Here is a 16,602-nt window from a genome sequence, read left to right as displayed (position 1 = left end):
GCAGTGCAGGAATAAGTCATGTGCTTCACCTAAAACAACAAAGACAATGCAGGTCAGTGTGCTAAAGCATCTCTTCTTCTAGATGCCTGACTTGAGGACTTACAGGTCTGGGAGGCAGTACTTCCTTTCTGCACAGGAAGAACTCCACCTTGCTTAGCCCTGTTAACGTGTGGATCTCAGGGTATGAAACATCATAAATATAGATACCTAGAAGAGACAAGTTTTGGTTCCCTTTGCCAAGAGTTTACCCCACTTGATCATCCAGGGGTAGGATGAGGTCTGTTTTCTGTGTTAGTATTATAGGCCTAAGATCTAGCAGGTCAGACTAACATATGGTCCCTCAGATGGATCTTCCTGTTATATAATATGAAGAGATATTTGTATTCAGTCCCAGAGTCCAAGAAGTCATGCCAGGAAAAGCAGATTAACAGCCTTGCCTGGAGAGTCAGGTGTGTCAGACATGAACTGAAACAAAAAAGGCAAACCCAATTGTTTAGATGAAATACAAGTGGAAGTGGTGGCTGTACAAGGGTAGGATTGCAGTCCCAGGGCCACAAGAGTATGAGCTAGGGGAGAGGTGAAAAGTCTGTTCACCTGTTCTGGCGTAGGAAGTGTTGGTGTGCACCGCTACATCCAGCTGAGGAAAGCAGAAGTATCAGTGGTAGAAACAGTGTTTTACTTGCTCTTGCCTTCCGTAGTGATTAGGGTATGGGCCTAATCTTGTAACTCCACATTCCTGAATCTCTGGCTTTAATCACCAAGAATAGTTGTATAACACAAGGACTTCAGGCTTCTTAATGAGACTTACAGAACATGCAGGCTGTTTAGTGCAGCATCCTTGCATCCAGATCAGTACTGCTATTTTGGCATCCAGCTTCTCTAGATTGTCAGTCTTGATAAATTGAAACTCAAAGCACTGAAGGGTAACACGTTTCTAGTGTAGCTAACTCTTGTGATGTTTAAGAAATGACTCAAGTACTCATGTCAGTTCAAGAGTGTTAAGTTGCTGAAACAATCTACTTACTGGGATACATCTGAAGGAAAGGATTTTTCTTTCATACAGCTATTGTATCTGATCATGTCTTATGCACTTTGTTTAGAACTCTGGAAGGAAGAGTGACTTGGAAGAAAGTCACTTGCTCAAGAGCTGTATTGAGTAGTAGTATCTATTACAACAGAGAAATCCATTTCTTGTATGACTACAATGTGGTGTTCTAAAAAAAATCAACTATAATAATACCATTTTCTTTCTGAAATCTGCCTTGCTGTGACTTAAAAATCTAAACAATCTTTAATCAGAAACCTGCAATTGAGCAAAAAGCTACAATATAGTATGTCTTTGCAGAACTTCTAGAAGACTGTCCAGCAGAAAATACCAACACCAACCACTGAAATAGACAGGTGTTCCTGAAGGTGCAATTGAATGTTCCTGGTTAAAAGACATCTCTAATCCCTTTCTGAGATGGAGTTTTACAAGGCAACTGGGGGCAAACTGATCATAAAAGGCTTATTATGAGGCTGAAACATTGTTGGGGCTGTATATTCTTTGAATGGCATCTCAATGTCAGCCTAGCTCCATGCTCATTTTTCTTTCTTTCTCATTCGTAGGGAATAGCTAAATGACACACATTCTTCTTCCTGTTGATGAGGTAAATTGTAAACATCCCTCTAGACTCCCCAGATTCACCTTCCAGAGTGATCTGTCTCAGCTGTGGCAATGCAAAGTTTCTTTCACGCAATTAATGGGACAATTATATCAGAATGATGAGATCATGCCTTTTGCTGAAAAGAATAGAGATCTTTCATGAACAAAGACAGCTTTATTTAAATCTTTGCAAATAGAGCACCATTTTATTCAGTGAAAGTGGGTGACTGCTACAGTTTTGGTAGGCACAGCATGGCATGGAGGTGAACTCACTCTGTAGAGTGGTAGGTAGAGCTTGGGGGTGGCTGTCTCAGAACAAAATAAGCAATGTGTTTTTTTGGTCGTGTCCCCCCCTTCCCCCAGCTTACACAGACTGAGTAGTGTGCAGGCAGTTCTAATACTGCCAAAGAAAACCTAAGGCTGTTGAAAGTCATTTCATTGTTTTGATAAATAAATATAGAAATCCCATCTTGGTCTTTTCCAGGTATCAAGACTTTTCATGTAGGTAGATACTGTGCATGTAAATCAAACTATAGTGGTGGACAGCTCTATGCTCTGGGGGAACTACTGTGGCTCATAAACTGATCCTGAGTTACGAGCCATATCCAAACAGAAACATGGAAAATATTTCCACTCTTAATTCTTTAGGCTTATGTGTTTGTACAAGGGAAAACCCAATGACATTACTAAGAGAAATACATGAGTCTAGGAAATACTTACAATTCTTTCTTTGAGCTGCAGAGCATATTTTTTCTTTAAAAAAGTCACTTGGTGAATACTAATTTTAGTCTGACTTTTGACACTGTTTTAAATGACATCTGGATATCATATAAAATCATATGTCTGGTACAAAGCTGAGACTGCCCACTGACAAATAAATTCCTATGCTCATGTAATTCTCTTTAAGAACAGACAAATCACAGCTATCCTGACTCCAAAGTGTGTCTGATTTTTATTTCTGGTGGCAGATGTGATTCTGATGTTCTCAGAGGCTTCTTTAAATGAATGCAGCACCTAGCCCCGTGCCTGGATTATTACAGTTAACTGCTATAGACTCTACTTGGTAGTTAGTAGGGTGGGGAGAAGTCTCCTAGATATTGGTACAACCTTCACAGTTACCCGTGAGTGGTCTGTGAAACCAGAGGGGCCCAGTAGGTGAGAGGGTCGCTTGGAGCCTCTTCCAGCAGCAGCTGTGCAACCTCTGGCTGAATGCCCCATGCAACTGTCCAAATGGTCTAAGCGCTGATGTCCCCTGCCAAGATTTCCGTGCTGCCCTTGGGCTGCAGTGCCAGGAATGGGGTTGAACAGAACAGTATCTTCTGTGCTGTGCTGCCTTGCCCCCAGCAGAAGCTCAGGTATTTGGAGGGAGAAAGGGCTTGGAGATAACATATTGTGTCTGTTTCCCTGGGGAGGCTGGGGCCTCGCTGCATGTGGTGTAATTCAGGTTTTGCTCATCTCTTGTGCTTTCAGGATAACAAATGGAGTACTGCAGTGAAATAAATAAATAGCACCATAAAAACAAAGATTAAACAAAAGTAAACACTAAGAAGATAGTTCTAATACCTGTGAGCAGGAACAGATTTTATTGTCTTATGAATGTTGAGTTTTGAAGCAATACAGTTTGGGATAGTTATGTGCTAAAAAGATGTGAATGGCATACAAATAAACCATAAGCAGGTATTTATTTCCCCATGTGCGCACACTGGTGAGAAGTCTCAGGTTTGAGGAATAAAGATTATTTCAGACTTTTGTCATCTTGCCAGAAAAACATAGCTTGAGGAAGTGATTTTTTCTGGAATCAATGTAGTTTAGATTGGCATAAGATATAGGTGTGGCTGTATTTTATAAAAATGTTGCCAGACTGTCTGATGTAATGTCAGTGCACATATATCGAGAGTATACATAAACGAATAACCTGCTTGGTCTCTTAACTCCTTATTCTAAGTAGATTACCCCAAGTCAGCTGTTTTGCATTAACTGCCGGCATGCAAATTGTTATTGTCAGGTCAATATGAGCTAATTCAAAGCCATTTATTTTCTTCGTTAAAGACCAGCTTCTTTTGCATGTGTTGCTGGGGCACGCAATACATTTTCTACAAAATAATTGCAGATTAACTGATTTGTAGTAAATTTTACATCCTTGCTTAACTTGTGACAATGTGTTCATGAATTCCTACTATTACAGTGTGGTGTAGTGTGGATATGCTAAATGAAAGTAGTATGTTCATTTGCACAAGTGAGGCAGAGCTTCTACCAAGGGGACTTACTTTCATACATATTCCTAATTCATCCTTTGGGAAGTCTCCATTCTTTGCAATGAATGGAAAACTACTGCAGAAATGGTAATGAGTAATAATAGAAAATAAACAAAAATAGAGGTTAATGCCACAGTGTAAATTTACTCATATTTCTGCAAATGATGATGTTGTATCAGAAGAATTTCCAAAGTTGCATTAATCTGCAACAGGAGTTTTTACATGTTAGGATTGAAACTGAATCCTATTTAACGTTAATCATTTAACATTAACACCCCACCCCCCGAACTTCTAGTATATGACATCACTACCTATTGTGTAAATAGTTTCCTAACCTAGGAAAACTATTTCCATTTTTAATTGTGAAAGTCTGTATTACACAGTGCGTAATGCATAGCGTTTCTAACCAGTTGCAGAAGACTATCGTTGAATATAGTACTTTCTCACGCCTTAGATTTCAAAGAGAAATACAGCGTTTTTTTCTTACATCTCATTACGTTACAGTTCTTAATCAGGGTATCATTTTTCCCAGGGTGACAGGGCACGTCTTGGTACTTTAGCACTCACTAAAGAGAGATGTGAATGACCTGTTCAGATGATATCTAGAATGATGATATAGAGCTTTGGAGTTAAAATTTTGAGATGTAGAAACACTTCTTTTTCCAGAAATTTTGAATGTATTTTTCTAGTTGTCTCTTAAAGCGGTTCAGCTGTCAGTGAAGAATGCTGAAGATGCCAGCCAAAGGAATAGTCAGTCTGTTAAAAGGAAAAAGATGTAAAAAATCTATCGTTTTTATGGATTTTGCATTCTTGCAATTTGTTACACTGATGCAAAAGTAACTGTGAAAGATCCTTTTTAACATTTTTTTAATTGACCTCTGTTCTTGTTGTCTGTAAGGTATGCTAAGATCTGTAGGTAGCCTGTTTATAAATAAATGAGTAGCTAAGGATGTATCTGAGAGAAGAGACGGCAAGTTATTGGAGGAACTCCTGTTAATACAGTCATACAGAGCTGAGCATTAGAGAATGGTTTGCCTTTTTTCAAGCTGTTGGTGATCTAGTGGTTGGAGTTTGAATGCAGGAATGAATTCTGCCACTCAGCCCTCTCTGTAGTTGTTTTCTTGTCTATAGAATAGGAATAATGCTTGTGTGCGTCTGGGTTGGTGAGATGGAACTGATTAGTGACAACAAAATGTTTTGAGAGCCTTTAGGGGAAGGCATTAAACAACTATGCTATGCAGATTTTCAATATTAAAAATATATTACAGACAACCAGCAAAAGCAGGGAGGTTAAAAAAAAGTCGCTAGGATACAGTTAACACAGAAGAGCAAAGAGACAGTTCCCAAGATCCCTTTGGGAGGAGTAAGCTAGAAGGGAATAATACAACAGTCTTATTTGCAGTATTTCTGTAAACAATTGTAGAAATATTTTTCCAGACATGAAAAAATGCTTTTGTTCACAGCAGCAGATGAAGTAAAGCAGGCATACAGTCAGCAGCAGGTTCCATTTGTTCTCATTCTGGACAACACAGGTATCTAATTCAGTGGGTAGTGTTAGCCTGGGATGCCTGAAGGTGATGCAGAGTTGCCTCTTGGGCATGAAGAACACTCAGCTACTACTTGTGTGACAATATATGCAATTTGAATTTGAGAAGTGTAATCTGTCCAACCTATTTGCTTTAATTTTAATTGTCTTCTGTCATAGTAAAGCCTTCAGATTTTTCAATGCTACATTAATGCAAAAGCCTTAATTTAAAAGGAGTCCAAAAGCAAAAGGGGGGGGTGGGTGTGCAGTGGGTGGAGAAAAGTAGTTGTAGTAAATTCCCGCTGTCCACTTATCGGAGCTCTTCAGCTTTATCCTTGGGGAGAGTTGAAAGGCAGAAGTAAAAGTAAAGTTATTGCAATGTAGGGTTCTTAAAATGAAGGCAATTATGTTTTAAAGTTTAAGCATTGACCAGGTGCTGTGTACTGTATCAGGGACACAGTGAAGATGGTCCTTAACACGAAAAATGAGAAATATTTTTTTTTCTGTGTAAATAGAAAGATGGAATTATGCTGTGAAGCTCTAAAGAGGAACAGCGTAGTTTTCAAACACATGTAGATGTGTCAAGTTATTATGAAGGATTTGAAAGCTAGGAGTATGGGCAGCTGAGTACGAATGATTATATTAGTGAACAGGAAAGACAGAAGCTTACAGATTGTAATACTGATTCTCCCATTACAGTTAAGCGTAAGATGATGATGCTGTTATTGATAATCAGTTCTATTATGCACCCTTTTCAAATGATTTCCCTCTTTTCATGTAAGACTATACAAAGTCTTGGAGGTTTGGGGTCATATCTTCATTAGCCTACTAGATGGGCACTGCATTCTCTATCAAATGCTTTTTCTATAGGCTTTGTGTGTGTAAAATGAGTCTGATCCTGGTCCTACTGAAGTCAGTGGGATTTCTGATGTGGACATGAAAAGTGTTAGGATCTTGTCCAACAATATTTGGCAATTCTTTCATTTATAAGTGCTTTGCAAACTTACTACTTCCCTCACAATTAACATAAACTGGTACAGTAGGACTGGTAGCTAAGAAAGTAATTCTGGCTATGTTTTTGGAGAAGATGGGATTTTGGTAGTACTTTAAAAATTGTAGAATAACAAGCAGTGAATGGCTGCTTTGTGGTCCAGTAGACAGAATGCTGTGGAATAAACGAGGAGAATTTGGATTGGTTCTCGATTCTGCCTGTTCTTATAGCACATTTTTAAGGGAAATTGTATTTCTTTTATGGCTTAGATTCTCTGTCTGTATCATGGAAATACTAAGGCTTGTCCTCCAACACAAATCCATCTGAGACTTGGGAATGAAAATGAAAACATTTGGGAAGTTATATTGCAAAAAAGAATCTTGTATTTTTCACATGGCAAAGACTTTTTTTGCAAAGCAGATACACCTATTTGTAAATTGATAATAACAGAGTACGTTCTGTGTATTAATTCATCTGCTAAATTAGTGAAGCAGTATCCAAAGTGTGTTAGTGCTGTGAGAGAGTTTGGAAATAGCATTTTATTATCACTATTAATCTGCCTACTGGAGGCTTCCCCCCAGTCTGAAAAATTTACCGACTAATTTCTAAAGCAGATAAATGAATGTGAAAGCATATGGAAGTTACTAAATATCTTTCTATTTTAATGTGATAGTGCTATTGACATTTCAGCAAACTAGACAGTTTGGTATTTCAAATACCAAATAAGTCAGGGAATCAATTCAGAACTGTAGTTGCCATTTTTATTTTAAAGCAATGCTGTCAAAAAAGAAAAACTCTGTTTCAAGTTAGGATTCTGTTCTTTCAGTCTATGCTGCCTCATAAGACACTTGCTACATGTATAAAGATCTGCTAACTCCAAGAAAAATGGTTTGAGGCTCTTTCATAACAGAAGAATAGCCAGGTTAAGACAATAGTTTGTTTCTTATTTGATGATCAAATACTGTCTAACTGCTACACACATTATTGGCTATATAATAAGATGTTGATACAGAACTCCATTTTGATTGCTTTTCAATCATCCAGCCCCTCTTAACAGGGAATGCAATTTCTCTCTATTGTGGTAATGTATGTGATACTTGGTAGCTCATGTGATATGATCAGATTCCAGTCCATTTCTCTTGGCTCCTTGCGGAGGGTTTCCTTGCCATCACTTTCTTGGCTAATTTATCAGAAGCTAAAGGTAGATCTGGCAACCTGATCTGTTCTCATTCGCAGTGGAGGTTTTTTTGCATTAGGCCTTCTTTTAGGAAAAAAAAGAGGAGGTTGCTACTGCCATGAAAGTTTGGAGAGTCTTAGGTGCCAGTTCTGTTCGCTGTGTGTTGATTGTATAAAGTCTGAGACAGTAAGAGTGGCCAGAGCTTGTCATCCTCTGGTTTTTACAGGCTCCAAATTCACTGGTACATTGGTGCTGTCTTCAGGAAATGTCATAGTGATCAACAATACGGTTTTTGAAATTCAACAACAGATATAGAGAACGTGTGTCTAATTGAGATTTCTTCTGTGTCTCTTCCAAGCTCTTAGATTACATACTGTATACAGATTACTTAATGTATATAGTAGCTGGGGGAGTTCCAGTTTGGACTCAGCTGATTGCCATCTCTATAGTACTTTGTCTAATGATGTCCTTTGCAAGCCTTTTTTTTTCAGTCAAGAACAAAGAAATGCATGTTCTGTAATGTTACGTTGTTGTTAAAACCTGAGGATGCAATCCAGATATTTATAGTGCTCACTAAGTTTATAGTGTGACATAGCATTTTATGTAGCGTGAAAACCATTTTAGTTATGTCCATCATGACAAGAAGACCAAAAGGTCTCTTTTCAAGATTTGTGACATTTTCTAAAACTGAGGTTTAGATCTAGTGGAGGGGTCTGCAGGTGTGTGGGTGAAATTGGCAGATGAACAACAAATTGCAGAATGACTCTGTGTGTATACCCATGAACAACAAACTAGCTGGAGTCTGATTTTGGTGAATGACTAGAACAGACAGAATTTTTTTACAACAGCACAATCTTACAAGAAATCTTCCTTGTGCTGCCTTCCTTAGGTCTTTACATAATTTTTCTTCCCATCATTGCTTTAATATGTACCACCTACTTCACAAGGCATACGAAGTGGTCCTTTTCTGTGATGGCAGTCACTGGAGTGACACAACTGCACACCACTGTAACATGCTGTTGGAAATACAGTTGGGGTCCCAGGACCCTGTGTGTTTGGTCAAGGAGACCTACAAATCCATCTGCACGCATCTGCTTGGGCATTGAAGTGCATGTCAAGACCTTGCACCTACTCTGAAGCTCAGTGCAGGCTGAGACCTCCATCCCTCTATGACCAAAACATTAGAATTTACATTAAGATCTTGAACCGCTTTGGGAATTTTCAGTCTTTTATTAAAATATCTGACAGACGTTTTTCCTTTGAAATGGCCAAAAACGTTATGGCAAACTTGTGGTTTGGGGTTTTTTTGTATGTTACTATATTTTAAAAATGTTGAGGAAGTTTGATTGATTTGCATTAGTTCCATAAATCACCAAATAAAGAAATCATCTTCCCTGATGTACTCTTGTTAGTCTAATCAGGAAAGAGAGTGGAAGCCCTTGAAAGGAATGACCACCTTGGAATTGTCCAAGAGAAAGAATATAACTTCTTGGCTTTAGTGAGAGAGAATTGCCACCTCTTTCTCCATTGTGATGTCTTCCCTCACTAGATTCTGCTATGCTAAAACCCCAAAACAATAACAAAAAACCCCACCAAAACCCAGCCCCCACCCCAGGGGCTTGATTGAGTAGCAGTGTCTTTTGGAAGTTAACATATTGAAGACTTTTCTGTCCTTAGGTACTGCAGGGGGCCAGTAAGGTTGCAGTCTGTCTTTGCAAAACACCAGCAGTTTAGGTTTATGAGCAGTGCTTATCTGCTTGTGGTGGTCAACTGGGAGATAAATCTGGATGACCTGCTGGGTAAAAAAACCTACCAAATACTTTTCTAAGTAGTTTTAGGTGGTGTTTTATTTGTAGTGTGCTTTTACATGTAGCTTACTAAGACTGGCTTATTACATGTGCCCGTATGTTACTTGACTATGTTCTTACTGCAATTTGAATGTTTTTAATTTTTTCCTTCTTGTTCTCTCAGCGGCGTAACAGATAGTAGGAATCAGTAATACTTGAGATACGCTGATCTGTGGCTTCCTGGTGGGAAACAACATGAGTCACCAGTAACTTAAAACCAACAGCCATTATGTCCCTGAATTAAAATTTTGTCCCCTCAGTCTAATTGCTCAGATACTTGCATTCTCCACTGGCTTCCTCCCTAGCAGTGTGGCACTTCTTGAAGACTGCAAGACTGGGAAGGAAGAGGTGATAGCAGTTACACCATGTGTAACAAGCCCAGAAAAGGGGCCCTGCCAGGGATGGATATGGACACTCAGACAATGTGTTTTACCAGGTTGTGTGTCTCCTACTATATCTAATGGCATTATTGGATCAAGTATTTATTATAGAGTCAACAGAGAACCAGTCCTTGAGGTTTTCTTGGGTCTTGCATTAGAGTTCTGGATATGGCAGAGGTGAGTGGCTGCTCCTGTTATTAAGCTACACCTTTAGGAATGCAGTACCATGCTGTCTACCGATAACATTGAAGTTACTTTTACTATCAGGTGAATGATAAAGCAGTAAAAAACCCCGATACGCCACCCCCTCTCAAGTCCCAAGGAAAAAACCCAACAACAACAATTCAAAACTCCAACAGCCCAAGTATTAATTTTATCATTACTAGATTTAGAGAGGATGGTGAAGAAAATCATACACAGATCTGCCTATACTTTAAATAAATTATGAGAACTTCATCTTATTTATCCAGGAAACAAATTGTCAGGATGCCTATGCAACCTTATGGATGTGAAACCTCAGTATTTGTGATACTGTGAGTATTGCTTTCACTGAAGAGGTTTTTGTTTGTTTTAAGGTAAGTTTCTTCCTGTAACCAGACTCTCTTTGGAATTCTTTTTACAGTGAGACCTCTACACAGCTCCAAGATCTCGTATGATTTATACCTTTATTTGAGTATAGATGTTAACACTTCTCTTAAACTGTGTCTCTTTAAGCTTCAGAAATACTGACATTCTTCAGATGTGTTTAAGTGGAGCTAGATACTGAATAGAACTTGTAATAGTGATTTTGGTGATTAAAGGGAAAGGAATTCATGTATCTGAGGACCTGTTGTCCTCTGGCAGCGGCCAGTATGTTAACGATTGCAGATTATCTTTGGTTGCAGGTTGTATCTTCCAGGGATACCCTGGATAGGAACAAGAGTACCACCAGTATTACACGTTCTCTGTGTTTCACCTCCAAGACATGTATCCGTGCATAGTGCTTTCTGAGTATGTGTTATGAGCATATGCATTTTCATTGGGTTTTGCTGCCCTCCTCCTACATGCTCAAAATAGCCCAAATTGCTGCCAGGCAAATTTTTCCACTCAAGAAGTATTATATAGAAATAATTTTTTACTTGATAGGTGATTCTTTCTGCTTTATAAAGTTCTCCATGGGTTAGGGATATTCCTTTGCATATGGCAAGAATCTCCGACGGAAGTGAATGACTTCCAGTTTTCCTTGAGGTCATGGCAGGGAACGCAGCCGAAGCATGTCAAACTCATTTGTTATGAGGTGTGTACAGATTACTCGGGCACTCTTGGAAATGGAGAGCTTGACTCCTGATGGCTAACTGTAGAGCAAGCTTGAAATCGAGTTCCTCCCAATTTGTTAGGTTATAAATAAATTACAGTTACCAAATCATGGATTATAAATAGTTGAATATGGTGATTATTCACCCTGTGACCTTTTGATGATTTGTGCAACTTTCAGGACAGGTAGCCCCAGTATGTCATCCAGATTAGTGGAAGCTGTTCTGTTTGATTTTGTTTGATTGTTTGATGTTCCTTTGGCTCCTTGTGGCTTAATTCAAAACATTTGCTAAAATCATCTTTCACTGCTGATCTGACACTGTCTCCATTTTGGAACTACTCCACTGGTTCCCTGTTTCCCATCTCATCTGGTGCCCTGCAGCATGAACTGCAGGCTGTCACCTGCACCATCTTGATCGCTTGGTGCTCTGAATTCCGGGTTGGCAGATTCCTGGCTCCTTCAGGCCGACTTGCCTCTTCCTTCCAACTTGCGAACAGGGAGAGGCGAGGCAGGAAGGGAAACCAAATACACTTAGAAAGCACATTTGAGTCAAAAGTGTGGATGCTCGAAGTTGGCAGCCTTTACAAATTCCTTGTGTTACTTATTCCTTGCTCGTTTCTTGTAGTCGTCCTTAGGGTCACAGGTACCCCTGGGAAGGGAAGGGGGGGGAATGGGGACTGAAGCTGATTTTCTGTTAGTTCAGATGGAGGGATTTTATTTTTTTTTCCTTTGGGAATAGTGCATATAAATATTTCTATGTTTAACCATAGAGCCACAGCTTCATTTACACTTGTCCCAAGCAGCGGGGGTGTAGCTGAGATTAAGGTGGCCGGTTCACTCGGTCCGCACCACCACACTACATCCCCGAGGATATTCGGAGTGGGAGAGGGGGAGGCTGATGGTGTGGGAGGGCTGTGTTAGTGCCTCCCAGACGACGGGGCCCAGGCCCGGCCGAAGCCTGCCCGGGGTTTATGCCTGCTGGGCTGTGACTGGAACTGGGTTTTCCTGTTTTACAACATTTTTTTGAAACGTCAAAAATTCTGCTTGTGACTGACTCGTTGTACTTTTTTTTATTTTCTCGTGTCCGTCCCCGTCCCCCCCCCGTCCTTACTAGCGGCGGCGGGGAGGCCGGGACGGGCCGCGGGCTGGTGGGTGCCGGCGGGGCCGCCCCGGGGCCGCTCGGGAGCTGCCGCCTCGCCGCGCGTTCGCCGCGCCCCGCGCCGCTGCCCCTGCCCCGGGGGCCTGGCCGGGAACGGGCGCGGCCCCAGGGCAGCCACGGCCCTTCCCCGCGGCAGCTCCGCCGCCGAGCCGCCCCGCCGTCGCTCAGGGCGCCCCCGGCGCTGGCGCGGCCCGGGCCCGCCGCCGCCGCGCACATCCGCCCGGCAGGGGTCAGTGTGGGCTGCGGGCCGGGCGGCAGCGCCGAGGGGAGGGAGCGAGGCAGCGCCGCCGCCCCGCCCCCACCCCCCCCCGCCGGCGGCCCCCGCGCCCGTCCGCCGGAGCCAGACTCGCTGCAGACAGGCGGCAGCCAGCGGAGCGGGCAGGGCGGGGGGGAGGAGGAGGAGAGGCTGGGGATGAGTTGGAGGCAGGCACAGCCTCAGCGCAGGGAGCGAGGCTGCCGGAGACAGGCGGGGGGAGGCGGCGAGGCGCCCCGTCCGCTCCGGAGGAGGCCGGCCCGGCGCGGGGGCGAGCGGCGGGGGCCGGGGGGAGGTGAGTGCGTGCGGCCGGCTGCCCGCCGGGCCGGGGCCGGGGCCGGGCGGGGGTCGCCGCGGCGGAAAGTGTCGGGGAAAGTGCGGGGAGGCCCGAGTTGAAGGTTCGGGAGGGTGCGAGGGTCGAGGCGGCGGCGGCTGCCGGGGGGGCTCCGTCGGGTCTCGCCCTCCCTCCCGCCGCGGGGGTGCCGCCGGTGCCCCGGAGCCGCCGCCAGAGCGGGTCCCTGCGCGCCCGCCCCCCACCTGCCCCCCAGGTGCCGCGGAGGGTGGCGCCCGAGGGGCCGGCGGGTGGCTGCTGGCCGGCGCCAGGGGCAGCGGTGACAGGTAGCTCCGTTAGCTGGGGCGGCCTGGCCGCCGCTGCCCCCTGCTCCGCCCGGCCGGGGCAGCAGCCGGCCCGGCAGCGCCGAGGGGAGCCCGGCAGCGCGGTGCGGCGGCCAGCGGGGCCGGGGCGCCAGGGGAGCGCGGGGCGTGCGGCGCGTCCTCCCGGCTGCTCCCAGCCGAGTACCTGCGGCCCCGGCCCCGTCTGGGCGCTCCCGGCTGCGGCTGGCTGCGGGGGCCCGGTGCCGCCGTCCTGCCCGGTCCCGGGCGGGACCTGCCGGGGCCGCCTGGCCGTGCGCCCGGCGCCGTGCGGCAACTTCCACAGCGAGGAGAAGTGGCGGTGTGGCTGCCGGGCTCACGTACCAGCGCCCTGTGCTTAATGAGGTGCCTTTTTTAGAAAGAAAAAGTTTATTAGTAGGAGCCTAGCTTTGCTTGTCTGTGTCTGACGCCTGCTTGCGTTGTTTGCATTGAATCGGCGCATCCCGATTTCTGAATGGCGTGCCAGGTTTTCCATCGCGTGGGTGGGTAGGTAGTTACGCGCAGGTTACGATTTGCTGCTCGCTGAAGAGCAGTTCGAGCTGAGTAAAGAATAAACGGAGAATGGCTAAAATGCAAGAGTAACTTCTGTTTTGTGTGGAAACCTGAACACCTAGAAGGATAACGGGTTTTAGTGGGGCTTTTTTATCTTTCAGAGCCTTTTCTGAATAGCAAAGGATGGTTGTGCGAGAGAACAGAAGTCAGGTGGTTAATTCTATGTGGCACTGGAAAATAGCGCTTCGTGTTATAGAAGTTTATTGATCTCAAAGATGGGCATCTGCTTGTCAGGAAGGAAAACTCTGTTTGTAAGAACAGGCAAACCTCTTAAAAAAAAACCCTCATGCATTAAAATGTTTGTGGACTGGAATTGTGCACCATGTAACACGAAGAATAAAAGGTATGCAGCATCCTACATCCAAGCCTAGCCAAGAAGGGAGAGAGTTTTGCTGGTTAGAAAGCCTGAGGGGCAGTTACTGGTAGGTGCAGATGGGGTAAGAACATAGATGTTGCATACGTACGCTTTCTGGAAAGTGTCTTTTGGTTTTCATCTCTCAACCCCCAAGTATGTTGGTTAGACAAAACTTCTATTCTGCTTTTCCATTTCATTTTCAGGATAATTTTTTGGGAAATCGGGTCTTTCCAAGGATCTGGAGTTATTTAAATAACATGTGAAGCATTGTTGAGTAGAACTTAATAACTGTGCGTGTGGTGCACACGTGTATGGTTCCACTAATGAGAATATCAATATTACGGCTACGTGGCTGTAAATAAAAGGGGGAGTTTTGCTGGAAAACCAGTGCGCTGGTGGGAAGCAGTCTAAGCAACATCCCTTGTCCACGTTAGCTGAAATAGTGACTGTACTCTGAACATCTATATCCGTACGGGTGTTTTAGCACCAGGTATTAAGTTACTGTGATACATAAAGCGACCAACGTGAGGAGAACTTAAATCGGAATGCATCAGCTATATGCAGTTACATATAGAAGATACATCTTTTTACATAATCTGTGCTTATAGCAGCATATTTAATTCCGACTCTTAGGTATGGGAGGATTACTGTTGCATACACATAAAGCACATCGGTATTCTCCAGTAAATTCAGATGCCTATGGGGGCCTAAATGAAGATAAATGTATAACGCAGAATGAGTTAACAATGTGAGACGGTATATTTCAGACCATTGGTTTATGTTAATTGAAATATTACGGATGCTGGGCAGCATTTGACTGATGAAGTTTGAATTTCGTCTTCAGCATCTTACACTTGTTATAAGAAAACTTGTGGAAGTAGAAAGAAATGGGGATTCAACATGGAGGCACAGTTGTGTTAAGTTTGGTAAGATCAAAACTTGAATAGTAGCTTAACCCAAGAGTTTGGAACTAACCTGTCCCTTTGTTATTTTTAAGTACATTAAAGTGCTGTTTTATCTGCATAGGACATGTAAGATGAGACTTGAAAAGATGAATTGTTCTTAGTTTTCTGTGCGCTGAAGGTACCATGTCTTTTGGTGGGGGATGAGGGTGGGGGAGAGAAGTTTTCTCTCTGATTTTCTTCACCAGAATTGGGTTCTCTTTCTCACGGCTGCCCTACAGTACTCTGTCAAGTGGCTGCTGCACTTCCACCAAGAACTAATTGCATTTCAGTGATGCCATCTAAAATAATTTGGAGTACTTTCAGGATATGATGTGCCAGAAAGAAGTAAATGATTGCTGAAACAATAGAGAGGGATCTGAAAAGTAATTTAATTCAATATAATCTCTAAGAGAAATGAACTGTTAAAAAAGTGCATGCTGGCCCAACAACTCTTGCACCAGCAGGGCACGGCTGTTGCATTTAACTTGTGAGTGGTCTTGGAAAAGGTTTTTTCTGTCTGGTTTCTAATAGTTTAAAATGGCTCCTTGAAAATGAATTGCCAGTTACGGAATACAAATACTTCTAGGAGTTTAGAGATGATTTTTTTCTGCAGATTGGTTCTGTGGTAACCGTGAAATTCTTCAATGGCACCAAGCTAGTATCAGCTGCTCGTTAAATGCACTGATGCCAGAACAGTGGTGCATCAGTTGCTGGGAATCCAACCCTGTAGTGAAATGATTCATACATATAAGTTTTCTTTTCTCAGTTGACAGCTATTTTTAAGAATAGCCATCTTGCCTAGAAGGTTTATATCTAAGCAAAGGCAGCCTAGATACCTAAAATTTTCTTTCCCACCAATCTTATTTTTGCCAGACTTCTAATATATACACTAAAACATTTTAATTGGATTGATTTAAATGGCTTCTTGCTAAATCTCTGGTGCTAATTGGTCATTATAAAAGGATCATGACATTTTGGAGCTACTGTCAGGAAGTCAGCAATTTCTTGCTCAGACCACTGTGATGAGTTTGAAGTCAGTGTCAGTTTGAAGCAATTTATAATAACAATGGATATCAGTATCTAAATGATAGCAGATTACCTGAATAACTTCTTGAAATGAATGGGATTCTCTAGATATGTAAGTCTGCAGAAACAGTCTCAGAACAACATAGTTACGCATTTGTCCCACGTACTTTAACTTTTTCTATGTGCTGCATAGGCAGACTATTCCAGTGAAGGAAAGTTACTGACTTTTTTTTCCCATTCTGTTCTTCTGAACCTTGTATTTGAAAGAGAAAATTGTCAGTTCTTTATTTTAGAGAGGAGGTTTGATTTGCTTATTTCTGAGACTTTCAGTTGAGTAATAGTAACTGTAAAGGGACTGCAGTAGAAAGAGTGCTTGCAATTGAGTAAGAGTGATCACAACATTACAGTGTGTTCTGTATCTCCTGCTGGCAAAACGTCTTTGTATTCATCATCTATATTTATTTAATATATGCATTTCAGTAGCATGCGCCTTGATTTAGCATATTTGGAATATGCTAAATGTAGATGAATTTTACTAAATGCCTTTT

This window comes from Falco naumanni, chromosome 3, assembly GCF_017639655.2.
Source record: "Falco naumanni isolate bFalNau1 chromosome 3, bFalNau1.pat, whole genome shotgun sequence".
In the NCBI taxonomy this organism is placed as follows: Eukaryota; Metazoa; Chordata; class Aves; order Falconiformes; family Falconidae; genus Falco; species Falco naumanni.
This window is presented reverse-complemented; position numbering follows the sequence as displayed.